The sequence below is a fragment of the Balaenoptera borealis genome (genome assembly GCF_965194805.1).
Source record: "Balaenoptera borealis genome assembly, chromosome: 11".
Lineage (NCBI taxonomy): Eukaryota > Metazoa > Chordata > Mammalia > Artiodactyla > Balaenopteridae > Balaenoptera > Balaenoptera borealis.
In genome coordinates this window covers 111,980,260-111,993,727 of record NC_138868.1, presented here as the reverse complement: position 1 = coordinate 111,993,727, position 13,468 = coordinate 111,980,260, and the positions used below count along the sequence as shown (strand labels likewise).

Here is a 13,468-nt window from a genome sequence, read left to right as displayed (position 1 = left end):
GGCCACTCTTCATCGCGGTGCGCGGGCCTCTCATTATTGCGGCCTCTCTTGTTGCGGAGCACAGGCTCCAGACGCGCAGGCTCAGTAGTTGTGGCTCACGGGCCTAGTTGCTCCGCGGCATGTGGGATCTTCCCAGACCAGGGCTCGAACCCGTGTCCCCTGCATTGGCAGGCAGACTCTCAACCACTGCGCCACCAGGGAAGCCCCATAAGCACTTTTATGCCTAGAATATCTTTTTTCACTTAGAGGTAAGCACTGACTTAAATTTTCTTCTCATGTCAATATGGTTTGATTTTTTCCCATTAACATATGTCATTTTTGATGTATGGTATAAAGTGAGGTTCTAAACTGCGTATATTTCCCAGCAGTATTTATTCCATCACCCACGCCCTCCCACATTGAGGCCCCTCATCCCGGTGATCCTGGGCTGTAAATCTCTCTCCTCTTCCTTAACTATTGCACTGTCCTCGTTAGTAGTGATTTATGGTTTGTTCTAATAGCTGGTAAAACAAACCCCCCATCAGTCAACTTCTCTGTCATAATTCTTAGCTATTTTCACCTGTATATTTTTTCAAATGAACTTAAAAAATATTGTGCCTTCTTCCCCTCCCCCTGAAAAATCAGAGTTGGCAGAAAAATTAAACCTGTGAGTTAATATGGGAAGAACTGATATCATGATATCCAGTGTTCTCATTTTCTTAGCCCACCTCCACTGCCCACAGCCTCCGGCCTCCGGGATCCATCTGCCCATCTTCCCTGCTGCTAACACCCGCCCTGGGCTGCCTTGCTCCACCCGGTCTCTTGACCTCACCACCCCCAGTGTACTTGATGCCGAGTCAACTTCGGATCTTAGAGACCTTGGTTCGGAGTCTACCCAGCTCCCTTTGAATATTTTTTTTTAATTATTTATGTATTTATTTATTTATGGCTGTGTTGGGTCTTCGTTTCTGTGCGAGGGCTTCCTCTAGTTGAGGCAAGCGGGGGCCACTCCTCACTGCGGTGCGCGGGCCTCTCACTATCGCGGCCTCTCTTGTTGCGGAGCACAGGCTCCAGACGCGCAGGCTCAGTAATTGTGGCGCACGGGCTTAGCTGCTCCGCGGCATGTGGAATCTTCCCAGACCAGGGCTCGAACCCGTGTCCCCTGCATTAGCAGGCAGATTCTCAACCACTGCGCCACCAGGGAAGCCCCACTCCCTTTGAATATTATCAAGCCGGTCGCCATTCCTAATATACCTGAGGATCAAGGACCTTTATCACCACGCTGCTAAACTGACAACGCCAAACCATTTCACTGCAGAATTACTAAGAAGTCACTAAGTTTAGACACAGCCATACATGCCAATCAAAGACATTTAGAGTTAGCAGAAATCTTAGACATGGCTCATCTAGCCCAGCCACCCCGTTCCAGGGTTAAAGAGAGACAGGCTCAGAGAGGGGAAACAATGACTAGGGTCACACAGCAACCCACTCACTTATGAAGGTACAAACGGTTCCTCTGGACCCAGCGGGGCAATGGAGAGGGTCTGGGTGTGTCTACGTGGAGATCGGACCAAACGTCAGGGGTGGAGGCCAGGGCTCAGCAGTGGGAAAACTGAGGGAACGTCTGGCTATGGACGCTCCAGAGAAGCTCCAAGACAACGTGGCCAGCGGACCCAGAACCCGAGGCCGAGCAGACGTGGGTCCCACACTCCTGACTCTCACACCATGTGGGCGTGAGGATGGGTGCGGGGACCGCACGCTCCTCTCAGCCTTCGGTCCGAGCTGCCCTCCCAGGGAGGTGAGACGCCGAAGGACGGCAGACTCAGCGGAGAAGCCCTGTGCTCTGACCCTTCCCTCGGCGCCCAAGCACGCGGCTGCGCTGGCCTAGTCGGGCTGCAGCACGGAGAAGGAGTCCGAGGCCCACCCGACGGGAGGATCCAGCTCCTCTGTAGCCTGTGTGGAGCTGAATGACTCGTAATTCAGTTAGAGGAGAAGGAAGCAGACCTCATCACAACAGTTGAAAACATGAAAACAACAAATAAACAGCTGCTTTGAGCTAGCAACAAGGAGGCCAATTTGATCTTTGCAGAGAGAAAAGTGCCATCTCCCATGTGCGTGTGTGTGCGCGTGTGTGTGTGTGTTCGGGAGGGGCAGTGCCTTCACGAAGCTGCAGCTGCGAGCAGCACCGAGCACAGCATTAACCAGGTTCCTGGAACAATTTGCCCGATTAGAACCACACCAGGCACAGCGCGCAGAGGGGGGCCCAAGCTGCACCCCATACACGTCCCCCACCACGCACACGTGCCCCTGCAACACACGTGCACACACACACACGTGCACACACACACACACGTGCACACACACACACACTGCCCTGTGGAACCCGGGCTGCAGGGGAAACACCTGGACTCTGAGAGGCAAAGCCCTTGGTTGGGAACCTGTCCCCAGTCGGTGTGTAGCAGGCAGGCATCTGGCCCTGCAGCACGAAGCACGAAGATGCTAAAATGAAGATTCCTGGGCCCTCCCGAGTTAGTCGATCAGACTCCCCTGGGGTCCTGAGAGTCTGTCTTCACAACAGCCTCAGGGACTCTTCTGCTCACAGAAGTGGATGAAGAACTCGGGGACACTCCTTCTCTAAGAGCATCCGTTAGCCGCTGCCGTACTCATCCTGCAGAGCAGAGACGGGCCCGAAAATCCGCCGTGGTTAACAGCGCAGCCATTTGTCCTCACAGATCAGCTGCAGGTGGGCAGGCGCGGGGGGTCCACTCCACACGCGGTGATTCTGGGGTCCAGGCTGAGGGGCAGCAACGCACCTCGCAGCCGTGGCCGAGGCGGACGAGACCCCTTAGGTCCACCTCTGAGGGGTTTGCTGCCACTTCCACCCCGTTCCCACGTCCAAGGTACGCGACGCAGGCCCAAAGCCAAAGACTAGGGGCCCCAGGTTTCACACATAAGACGGGGACAAGGGTGCAGACTCGGGGGTGCAGAGGACTGGGCCAGGCAGCGCTCAGATTCTCATCCTCTCCGCCTGCAGAAGGGCCTCGGTCCCCAGTGACCCTAAGAGGGCTCACAGTCACCCCTGCCCCGCCTGGTGGTGCCAGCGGCCAGGACGGAACATCCCCGGGATAAAGAGGTGACGTGTGGGACTGACTTCTGCACTGTACGAGGTGCTGTGCACGGCAGCTAACAAGGCTGCTTCTCCTGAGCACGAGTTCCCGAGGGCAGGACAGGGATGGGCCCAACGGCCCACGTCCCGCAGCGGCTGCCCGGGGGCCGGGGGGCCGGCTCTCAGCACAGAGGGGAGCAGGACCGGGTCCTCCAGCAGGGGAGACCGCGTCCGAACCCCTGACGGCCCATCCCCAGGCGCTGGGGCCTCAGACCCTCTCCCGCAGCGCGCAGCTCCAGGTCCACCCACGCCGGCTCAGGCAGGGCTGCAGAACATGGGGGTCCCGGCTGGTCAGCGGTCACAGGGCTCCGGGTTGTGCAGAGCTCCGGCACTTCCTGTCCTGTCGGGTGACTTTGTTGTGGCTTCCACCCATTTTCTTCCAAAGAGCTCTGCCTGGTCCCTTAGTCCCGGGGAGACGCCAAGTGACGCTGAGGCGTCTCTGCCCTGGTGCCCGGATCCCGCCGGGCGCGCGGGATGGAGCACGGCTCCACATCACCAAGCCTCGCCCGCAGCCTAGAGACGCCGGCCCCCGGCCCCTGCGGTGGGAGGGGAGCGCGGCCTAGAGACGCCGGCCCCCGGCCCCTGCGGTGGGAGGGGAGCGCGGCCTAGAGACGCCGGCCCCCGGCCCCTGCGGTGGGAGGGGAGCGCGGCCTAGAGACGCCGGCCCCCGGCCCCTGCGGTGGGAGCGCGGCCTCGAGGGAGAGCCCGCAGCATCTGGAATACACCCTCCGGGCCCAGACGCGGGCTCCTAGGCCACCTGCCTCCACAAGCATCTGGGATTTGGTCCCTTACCCGCTCTGTGGGTACATGGGCTGATGTCCAGGACCCCCAGGCCTGGGTCTTGCCTCCACGGCTGGGTGAGGTCTAAAGCCGCTGGCTTTCCCATCACCCTCACCCTGACCATGGGACCCATCAGACCGGAGACGCCCAAGCTCTTCCTGGGTCAGCGTACAGGGCGTCAACGTGCTGGGGTAAAGACACTCCTCTCTCCAGCTCTGAGGGGACTGGACGCAGGGGGGTGAGACGAGCTTCCCATCCCCCAGCATCGCCGGGGTAGGGGGGCAGGGGGTGGATTTTCGCCAGTGCCATCTAGGACTCAGCCAGCTTTTCCAATCTCCAGACTCAAGGTTTTTGACAAACCAAGAAAATGTCCCTGCGTTATTTCTTTATGTGTTGTGTCTCCATCTGTCCCTCTTTCTCCTTCTGGAACTTCTCCTGTTTACATGTGAAGCCTCCGGAATCTGTCCTCCAAGTGTCTTATTTCCTTTCTCCTCACAGTTCCCAGATCATTATTTTTGCTCCGTATTTGAGATATTTCTTCCACTGACCTTCGGAGGCACTAATTCACTTCTCAGGAGGTGCCACCTTCCTCTTCCCTTCAGCCACTGAATCTTACGACTCGGAACACATGACTTTCAGTTCCAGAAGTTTCCCCGTGTCCTCTGGTAGAGCCGCCTGCTCTGGGTGCTTTGGTCATTGTCACCCTCGGGTGTGTTTCCATTTTCCGATGCTGCCCCGTACTTGCCTCGCGGGGCCTTTCGAGCCGTTGAGGTCCCTTGAGCCACAGCAAACTCCCGTGAGCCCTGGGGGTGCGCTGTCAGCCCCCAGCACAGCTCCGCGAGGGAGGCGCCCTGCCCCTACCCCGTGGCCTGGGGCCGCGAGCTCTCCGCCGCAGGGCTGGGCAGGGACCCGGGCCACCCCTACAGCCCCCAGAGCATATCCGGACCCAGGGAGACCGGCCGCACCCAACAGCTTCCTCAGACCTTCCCTAAATATCTAGCATTCATCTCAAACTTAACGCCCAGAAGAGAACCCTTGGTTTCTCCTGAGAAATCTTACTCTCCCCATCTTCCCCTAAATCTTTGATCCGCAAACCTAGGCGTTACCGTCAAGTCTTCAACCTCCCTCATCCTGTGTGTCCAAAACCCATGAGTCCTCTTGGTGACCCCAGGTCTAATCGCCACATTTTCACCACACTTTCCTATCAAGATATTTTTCTTATGTCGACAGTAATCAAATTTTCCTTATTAGGCTGTACGGTCCTAGATTTTGACCTCTACTTCTAGTTATTTATTCAGGTATTCAAGCATTCGAAAAATATGTATTAAGTACCTGCTGTATGCCAGGCCCTGAGTTAGGTTTGGAAAGTAATGGTGGACCCATTGTGGTCCCACCGTCAAGACGCTCACTGCATGCAGGTGGGGAAGCAGGTAAGTAACCAGGAAACGCTGCTCAGAGGTGAGGACCACGCGGGGCCGGATGTGCTGCGGGACCGGAAGCACCGGCCCACTTTCTCCAACACGTGTTAAGGGATCCGGTCCCCTCGTCCCTCCGTCCACCGTCAGCACCTCTTCCTGGTCACCTCACCCTCTTCCTGCTTTCACCCTGCACAGCTCTTCCCACCTCTCCTGAGCCCTCCTCCTTCCTCTCACTCACCCGTCTCCATCCCTTTCTCCCCGGCAGGACCAACTAAGCCCCACCATTCCGAATCCTGTTGCCATCAGTGAGAGGAGCCCACACACAGAGGCTGGGGGACCACATCCCGTGCCTTCTCTCACCCACTCCTCGGACCTCCGACGCCTGAAGGCAGTACAGCCGAGGAGAAAAGGCCCCGGCTCAGCCCAGCCTTCCTGGCTCTGCCAGCCTTGTGACTTTAGGCAAACCTCTCGACCCTCTTGGGCCTCAGTTTCCTCATTTGCAAGATGAAAAAATTTAAGCAAGATTTCTTTAGAAGGAGGTCTCCTCCAGACTCAACAATCTGCGAATTTATAAAACTTGTTTGCTATGAATTTAGTGGAATGTAGGAGTTTATGTTGGTGAAAAGAAATCGAAAGATGGATGTTATCACTGCCTCCAAACTCTTGCCCTGTCCTAAGCCCACAAGCCTTCGCTACTCAAGGTGAACCTCAGGGACCCGGGGCAGCAGAATCACCTCAGAGCTTTTTAGAAATGCAGGATCTCGGGCCTACCCAGTCAGCACCTACGTTCTCATCAGACTGCAGTCGGAATCGGGAGATTCCTAAATAAGAACCCTGGGGCCTGAGAGGCCCCGCCCTCGAGGACACAGCCCGTAGAGTTAAAAGGAGGCACTTTTTGGTTTCAGTAGAAAGAACTTCTTAGTTCAGGGAGAAGACTGAGCTGGAACGGGCTGTGTCAAAGGCCAACGGGCCTCTGACATTGGGCTAGAACAGAAGCAGGAAAGGCCGCTCTCAGGGGTGCTGCCTGAGGGGTGAGGTATCCTGCAGGGCTGGACGGATGGCCTGTGGGTCCCGCTCACTCTGAGGTAGGAGGGGTTTCATCCCACCTCTGCCCACTGCCTTGGTTCTGTCCAGGGTCCAGGGGGCAGCACACAAGCCCAGGACCCCCCGAGCTGGCTTTGCGACACCATCACAAAGTCCAGGTAGAAGGAGAAAGCAGGGCAGCGGAGAGTGGTGGGGGCCTGTCCCGACCATACCTTAGCTCCTCTGTACACAGGGCCCTTTTCTGGGGAAGCCGCTGTGCCCATCACAAGCCCACAAACCTCCTTCCACCTGATTTCACAAAGACCCTTTCCTCCTTTCCTGGTCAAGGGCTGGGATTCTCCATTTCGAAGCTGAATCTTGTTCAAATTAGTCCATCTCCCAGATAGAATTAGAAGCTGGGTGATTTGCAAAATACAGTCAATTTAGTCCAACTGTCCTTGCGTGCCAGCTCCATCTGATAATGAAGAGTTCGCTCCCCAGGCTCTGGGCTGGCAGGAGCCATTATCCACGTGGTGAGGTTAGTCTGATAGGACGCGGGAGCCAGTGGGGTGAGGGCTGTCTCAGCCCTCAGCGGGGCACCCAGCCAGGGCCAGGAGGGAGGCAAGGGCAGGGAGGCCGGGGCCCAGATTCTGCCCGGGGAAGAACGCCTGGCCAGAGCAGGACACTCATCCCTGGGAGGTCAGACCACAAGACAGGGCCAGGTCAGGACAACGTACCCACCTGGGCCTCCGGTTCCTTATGTACGACTGGGGCTGGTGAGACTATCTCCTGGGGTTTACTTAGGAACAAACAAACACCCTAACATAGGTGAAACCTCATTTGTTCATTCATTCATTTTTAATAAACATTTACAACATCTGATATTCATTTGGCAGCTAGCACGTACTGAACACTGTACCAGGTGAAAGGGCTGATTTAACGAGCAAGACACAGTCTGTTCTCCTGCCGAATGTGAAATTGTACACCACTGACCAAATGGACAGTGGAGATGGTGGCGACGCTAGTGGTGGTGCCGACCACCGGACAAGCGGTCACCCTGGAAGACGCTGCTGCCAGAGCCTTTTCCATGTGCAGTGAAAGACGGATCCCCCCGTTGCTCATCTTGGCTACGAGCTAAGAGAGATTAAAATGCTTTTGCATGAAGCAAACAATATACATATTTTATGAAATACACTTCTCTGCCTGTTTAATTGTGGGATCTTGCATAGAGGCAGAAAGATTCACTGCTCATCACTGCGGTGAATGAACGGGGTTGCGGCCTTCAGCCTCAGGAGGCCCCGACCGCCGTCGTGTCCCGGCTCCCTGGGCCTGCTGCAGGAGGACCAGTGGTCACGCGATGCAGCTCGGGGCAGCTTCCTTTCCTCCGTGCACCTCTGTGGGCCCAGGTGTGAAGTTAGCATGTCCACTTTCCATTGCTGAAGGCTTCTTAAGCCCGGTCTACCGCAAGCGAGTCTGCTGAAATTCATAAGATGATAGCGGTTCACTAGGGAACAAGGAGAAAGGTCATTAGGACGGGTCGTCCCAGCATCTCTGGTGGTGTTCCCAAGTCCGCTCATCCTTCCCCTGAGCCCTTAATCTGGAATGTGGGCATCCCAGCGCCCCTCGAAAAATGCTAGGAGCTTTAAGGTGGTTTCAAATTGGGGATCTGCTGGGCCTTCCCGTGTAGCGGCCGTGGAGTTCTGCCAGGTGGTGTGCGGGTGACCACAGGCGTCCAGGCGGACTGTCACATCGATAGGCAAAAGCCACTTCTCAAGGTGGGTTTCCAGCAACCTGATGGCCCACCGGGGACCTCTTTTCTGGCCCTTGCAGCTGAGCCATGGAAAGCCCCCTCCAGGTCCCGCCAGGTGGGCACCAGCATGCAAGCAGTACTGGAACCTGATGTGGAGAGCCCTGAGCCAGGACCACATCCCATCTCCACTGCACCAAGAACACGTCACCAGTGTCACGGCAGCGTCTCTGTCCCACATGTCGTGTGTCTTTAGTTGCCCCCTTCCATGTTGGACTGTAAGCTCATAGAGGGTAAGTCACCAAGCTGCCCAGAGACCAGCAGGTGCTCCATAAACGGCCGCTGAACGAATGAACAAATGAGGGTGATTTTTTTAAAAGGAAGAACGGAAAGAAGAGAACACATAGAGCCACTGATCTTTGAGTGGCTAAAATAATCCTGGGAGTTCAAGGATCTGAGATGTTACCCAGTCGGCAGAAAGAGCCACTACTATCCTCCCACCCACTCACGGCAAACACCACCGTGGCCCGTGACACGCGCCCTGCTCACCGCAGGCGGCTCAGACCCTTCACACCGCCTCCTCACACCACAACCAACGGCTGAACCAGCTGATGGGCCTCCTGAGCTCCCCTCGTCCCCTCACCTGGAACATGGGCCCCCCAACCGTCTCTGGTCCTCCCCCAAATACTTTGTCCTACTCAATGCCTCGTCTGGCTGTCACTTTCAGGAAGGTCCTGTCCTTTTCAAAGACACACAGCTACGGGGCCTGGAAACGGGCCGTCTGTGGATGTGAGCCTGGCCCCCACGACATGCGGCCCTCCTGCCAAGCCCAAGGGGCTTCCCGAGTCTCGATACTGCTGGTGTCCAGATGCGACAACATACGTGGTGTGAGTGGCGCTGGCCTTGGTGCTGAAGCGCTCCTATGTACATGGGAGGCTGTAAACCCTACATTGCTGGGGATTTAGGGTGCTTGCCCTGCTGAATGAGGAATGAGACATCAGAAAGTCCAAAATGACCATCCATCTGCAGAAAGCGGGGCTGGAGAATTAGGACTGTCAGACGTGTGCCCTGACACCAAGGGCCCCATAAGAGGACTCCCTGACTCCTGCCCTTCATCCATCACAGGCTGCTTGAAGACAGGTCACCCACTCCCCTGCAGAGACGCCGAGTGTACACAGACAGGAGCAGCCCTAGGTGAAGGCCCGGGTGCAGCCATCCCTGGGCACGGCCCCGGGGAGCAGCCACCTGGCCTGGGGGCTCCGTGTCTGGGCAGGAGGTTCAGGGCTGCCGGCCCTGGGCTCTCACGGAAGGGCCTGATGCTGGCCTGTGTCCAGGCTTCCAGTAGCCTCGGCCCCTCACTTCTTCCCAACACCGAGGAAAATCTTGATCCTCGACGTGCACACCCTTTCCGTGCACCCGCCCACGCTTCCTCCTTCTTGCTTCCCAGAAATCCTGACACACTCGACTGCCTCATCAAGCCCAGACCCTTCAGCTTCCCAAGATCAGCGAGGCTTCAGGAAGCCCCAAGTGTGAGTTCTCTTTCCTACTCGCCAAAACTAGATCAGGCCACGTGCAGGGTGACGAAGAGCGTCAGGCCAGCAAACTCTGAGCATCCCTTGCCCTGTGTGTGCCATTCTCTCGGCTCCACGGAGAGAAAGAGGAGGGAAGGAAGGAAAGAAGGGAGGGAGGGAGGGAGGGAGGAAGGAATTCACAGACCTGAGGAATCCTGAGAGGGAGGAGAGAGACCTGCTTCGGATACACTGAGCACAAAAAGATTTGTCAAACCTTTTAATGCTGGGCTTTCACTTCCTGCCTGTCAGCACCGATCAGAGCTGCTAGCAGGCGGCTGAAGGAACGGAGGGGTTCCCACAGGGAAGACGTTGCTGCTCCTTCAGCTGCTCCGAATCCCAGAGCAGAGGTGAGCGTCGGCCGGGGACGGCAGTCACTTCGGCAGAAGCTCTGCCGACCCGAAGGTCTGGGCTGTGCACCTCCAGCCCCGCCTGGCCGATGGGGGGCCGGGCAGGGGGGTCAGGACCACACCCATCATGTTCCTGAATAGCTCCCGCCTGGAAGACAGGAGTGCGGGGGTCAGGCACACACACGCGTCCTCAGACCCCGGCTCCCACCGCGCTGCCCCTGCTCTCCACGCCCCGGCACTTGCTCCGTTTTGTTTCTCAAACGCAGGGAGCCCCCTCCCCCAGCTTGGCCGGCTGCCATCCCCACTCCTGCCCCAGCCTCCAGCTCCACACGCAGCTGCGGGTCCCGGCTGGACCACGACCTCCCACGGGGGCTTCCCTGGCCCTCGGCTGCGAAGAGCCCCTCCAAGGGTTCTCCCCAGCTCTCCACCTGCCGATCCGGGTGATGGCAGCCTGAGTCCTGGAACGAGCCTGCCGGCATCACATGACAACGTTGTCACTTACTGCACACACAACCTTGATTAAATCACCTGAATAGTCGCCCCAGATTCCCGACCTACAGGATAAAGTTTATCACAGAGCCTGAGCATATGCGGCACCTCACAAACAATACCTTACGTCATGGAATTAGTTACTGCCCGTGAAGACTCCAACAGTACCTGGCACACACAAAGGGCCTAATCAAAGTTAACTCTGCCAACGGCTGTATTTCCTGCTACATCCTGGTACCCAGAACAGTGCCCGGCGAACCACAGGAGATCATGACGGGTGCGTATCGTCAGCTGAGCACACGAAGGCGTGCACACATCAAGAAGAGCCTCCGGGTTAGACAGGAAGAAGTGTGACAGGACTTGAGGAAGGCGGGCCACCTCCTGGGGCCTGGGAATCCGGAGAGGCTGCAGGAAGAGAGCACAGGGCCAGAGCTGGGCGATCTGGGGGACCTAGGCCTTGCTCTGCAACTGACCCCGGCCCGGATCGTAAGGGGCTCCAGAGGGACTGGGGGTAATAGGCTCTGGCGAGCAGTCAGGGAGCAGTGGGCAGGTCAAGGGCCAACCTGGGTTGCTTTCTCTTCCCACATTCACCTCAGGTACACGCCCCTCCAAGTCCAGGGCCCTCCCGCCGCCTCTCACACCTCCCTCCGCCTCGGGAAAACAAAGCAAGACGAAAATTCCATCACTGAAGCAGTCTGAAGCCATGGACGGTCTCTTCCTGTGGACGCAGAAGTTTGCTTCAGCTCGGGAAGAATGCCAGCCCGATGGCCAGGAGAGGAGGGAGAGGGGAGGGCGGCTGAGCTTCCTGGTGACCAAAGGATGATTTCCAATTTGTCACGGGAAACAAGAATGTTCAGGGTCCAGAGCTCTGACCAGAACCCAGTGAAGGAGAAGAGTTAAAAGGCCTCCTTCCCTTTCCCTCTGGGCCCTGAGCTCAACCACCCAAAACAACAGGTGCACAGCCAGTCCGAGCCACCACGGGGCGTTTCACGTGTGTCCGCCAGACGCCGCAAGGCACGGCTGGGCCTGGGGAGCTCGCCCCGCCTCCCTGGTTGGGTAGGGGGCAGCTGTGCTTCCCCTCCTCCCCCCACCCTCCAAGAGGGAGGCCTGTGCACCTGCAGCACGTGGTGAGGGCTCTCCCTGGACCTTCACACTCACATCAGCAAAACCACTGCTGTAGATTCCGGGGTGGGGGGGTGACTCCTAGAACTGGGGGTCCCAGCAATGAGACAGCTAAGGGGGGCGCTGGATCCCAGCCGCCGGGCAGGGAGCGGCTCAGCGGCTTTCCTGCACCTCTGGCGGTGGGGGAGGGGAAGGGGGGCAGGGGAGCAGAAAGGGCTGTCGGCAAAGGAAGCATCTTTAGAAATCAGGAGCAAACCGAGCTCCTACAGAAAGAGGGCCAAGGCAGAGGGAGCCCACAAGGGGGACAATTAGCTGATAAGAGCAAACTAATTGTTATTCATACTAAATTAGGGCACAGGTGATTTGGAGAAAACCCACAGACCCTCCCAGATGTTTTACGGGTTTTGCATTGCAGATGATGGCTTTACGGGACCCTTCTGGGAGGCAGAATGTAGGAGCTGGGCCAGGACCAGAGCGGGGCAGGGCTCCCGTCCGGCTTAACTACACAATAAACACATAAAGGCTTGTCCCTGAGGACAGACCCGGCTTTGCATACTAAACACTTTAGCGCTAGGCTCTGGGGGCCTCTGAGAAGAGGGGCTCAGTCCCGGCAGGGGAAGAGGTCGGAGGGGACGATCAGTCACTCTGGAGACCCAGGGGCTGCTCCAGATGTCTGGAGCCAGGACTTTAAATCCAGATGTGGAAGGGAGAGATTTCCACAGACCTGACAGGCCAACAAGAAGACAGGGAACGGGCAGGAAGGCAGGCGTTCAGCGACTACTTTGTGGCGGCTGGTGGGTGTGTACACGTGGGTCTGCCTGTGTGCGGGGGGGGGGGGGGGGTCCAAGCATGCGCATGTGCCCGCGGGGTATCAGAGGGCGTAGGTGCGTGTGTCTGCGTGTGTATCTCCCTCTGTGTGCGTGTTTTGTGTCCACATAGCTGTGTGCGCATCTGTGTGTGTCCACGCACTTGGGGTGTTGCCAAAACTTCCCACCGAAACTAACGGCAGCTGTCCTCTCCTCACCGAAACTTATCATTCTAATTTTAATCCTACTTTATTGTGTTACGTTGGCTCTAAAAATTAAAATTTAAAAATTCCATAAACAGAACCTGGGGCTACACTGCAAGACAGGTCCCTGGAAAAGGGTTTACTGTCACTGTTGTTCTTCCAACAACGGTGAGGGTACATCCCGTCACCCCCACCCCGCCCCAGTCCCATCTGGCTCCCCTCCTGCTAGACAAAGGGAGGGCAGGCGGGAACAGCTGCAGAGAGGGCCCGCTGGCCTGGCCGCGGCAGTCAGGACCAGAAGAGTTAGTCCAACCTCTCAACTGACTGCTCCTGAAGAGACTGGCGGCCAGGGAGGGGGTCACTCAGGCAGGGCCTTCAGAATCGGCCTGAAAGCCAGGCCTCCACATGGCCTCCTCCCGAGCTCAGCGGCTGGGGGCCGTGCCTCATCCTGGGGGAACTGATGGAGGGATGGGGTGACCCCGTCCTGTCCTCACACCCACTCTCCACACTCTCTCTTCCCTGTCTGTAAGATGAAGAGAGAACTAAAGGTCTCTGGGTGGTTTCTGCCCTGTCCTTTGTACCACGACTCAATGGGGAGGGAGGCAGTGGGTATCCAAGCAAAGTGAAGGCCAGCACCCCCCCCCCGGGCTCTTCTGCGTGGTCCTCTTCCCCCCACCCCCACTGTCCACAAGGAGGCAAGGAGAGCACTGAATCAGGAGAGGGCCTCTCAGCAGAGTCTCAAGGAGCAAGGATTATTCCAACAGGGGAAGGAAAAAGCAGAGAGGACTTGCTGTAATTCCTGCCTCATTACAAGAAT

At 57.4% G+C, this 13,468-nt stretch overlaps 1 long non-coding RNA gene across 1 annotated transcript; it reads right to left on the bottom strand.

The window, feature by feature from the left end:
* Positions 1 to 7,202: 7,202 nt before the first annotated feature.
* Positions 7,203 to 9,306, bottom strand: LOC309606210. The gene is made up of 2 exons (XR_014231703.1): positions 7,612 to 9,306; positions 7,203 to 7,493 (listed from the first exon to the last, which is right to left on the bottom strand). It is a non-coding gene; the product is annotated as an uncharacterized lncRNA (long non-coding RNA).
* Positions 9,307 to 13,468: the final 4,162 nt, after the last annotated feature.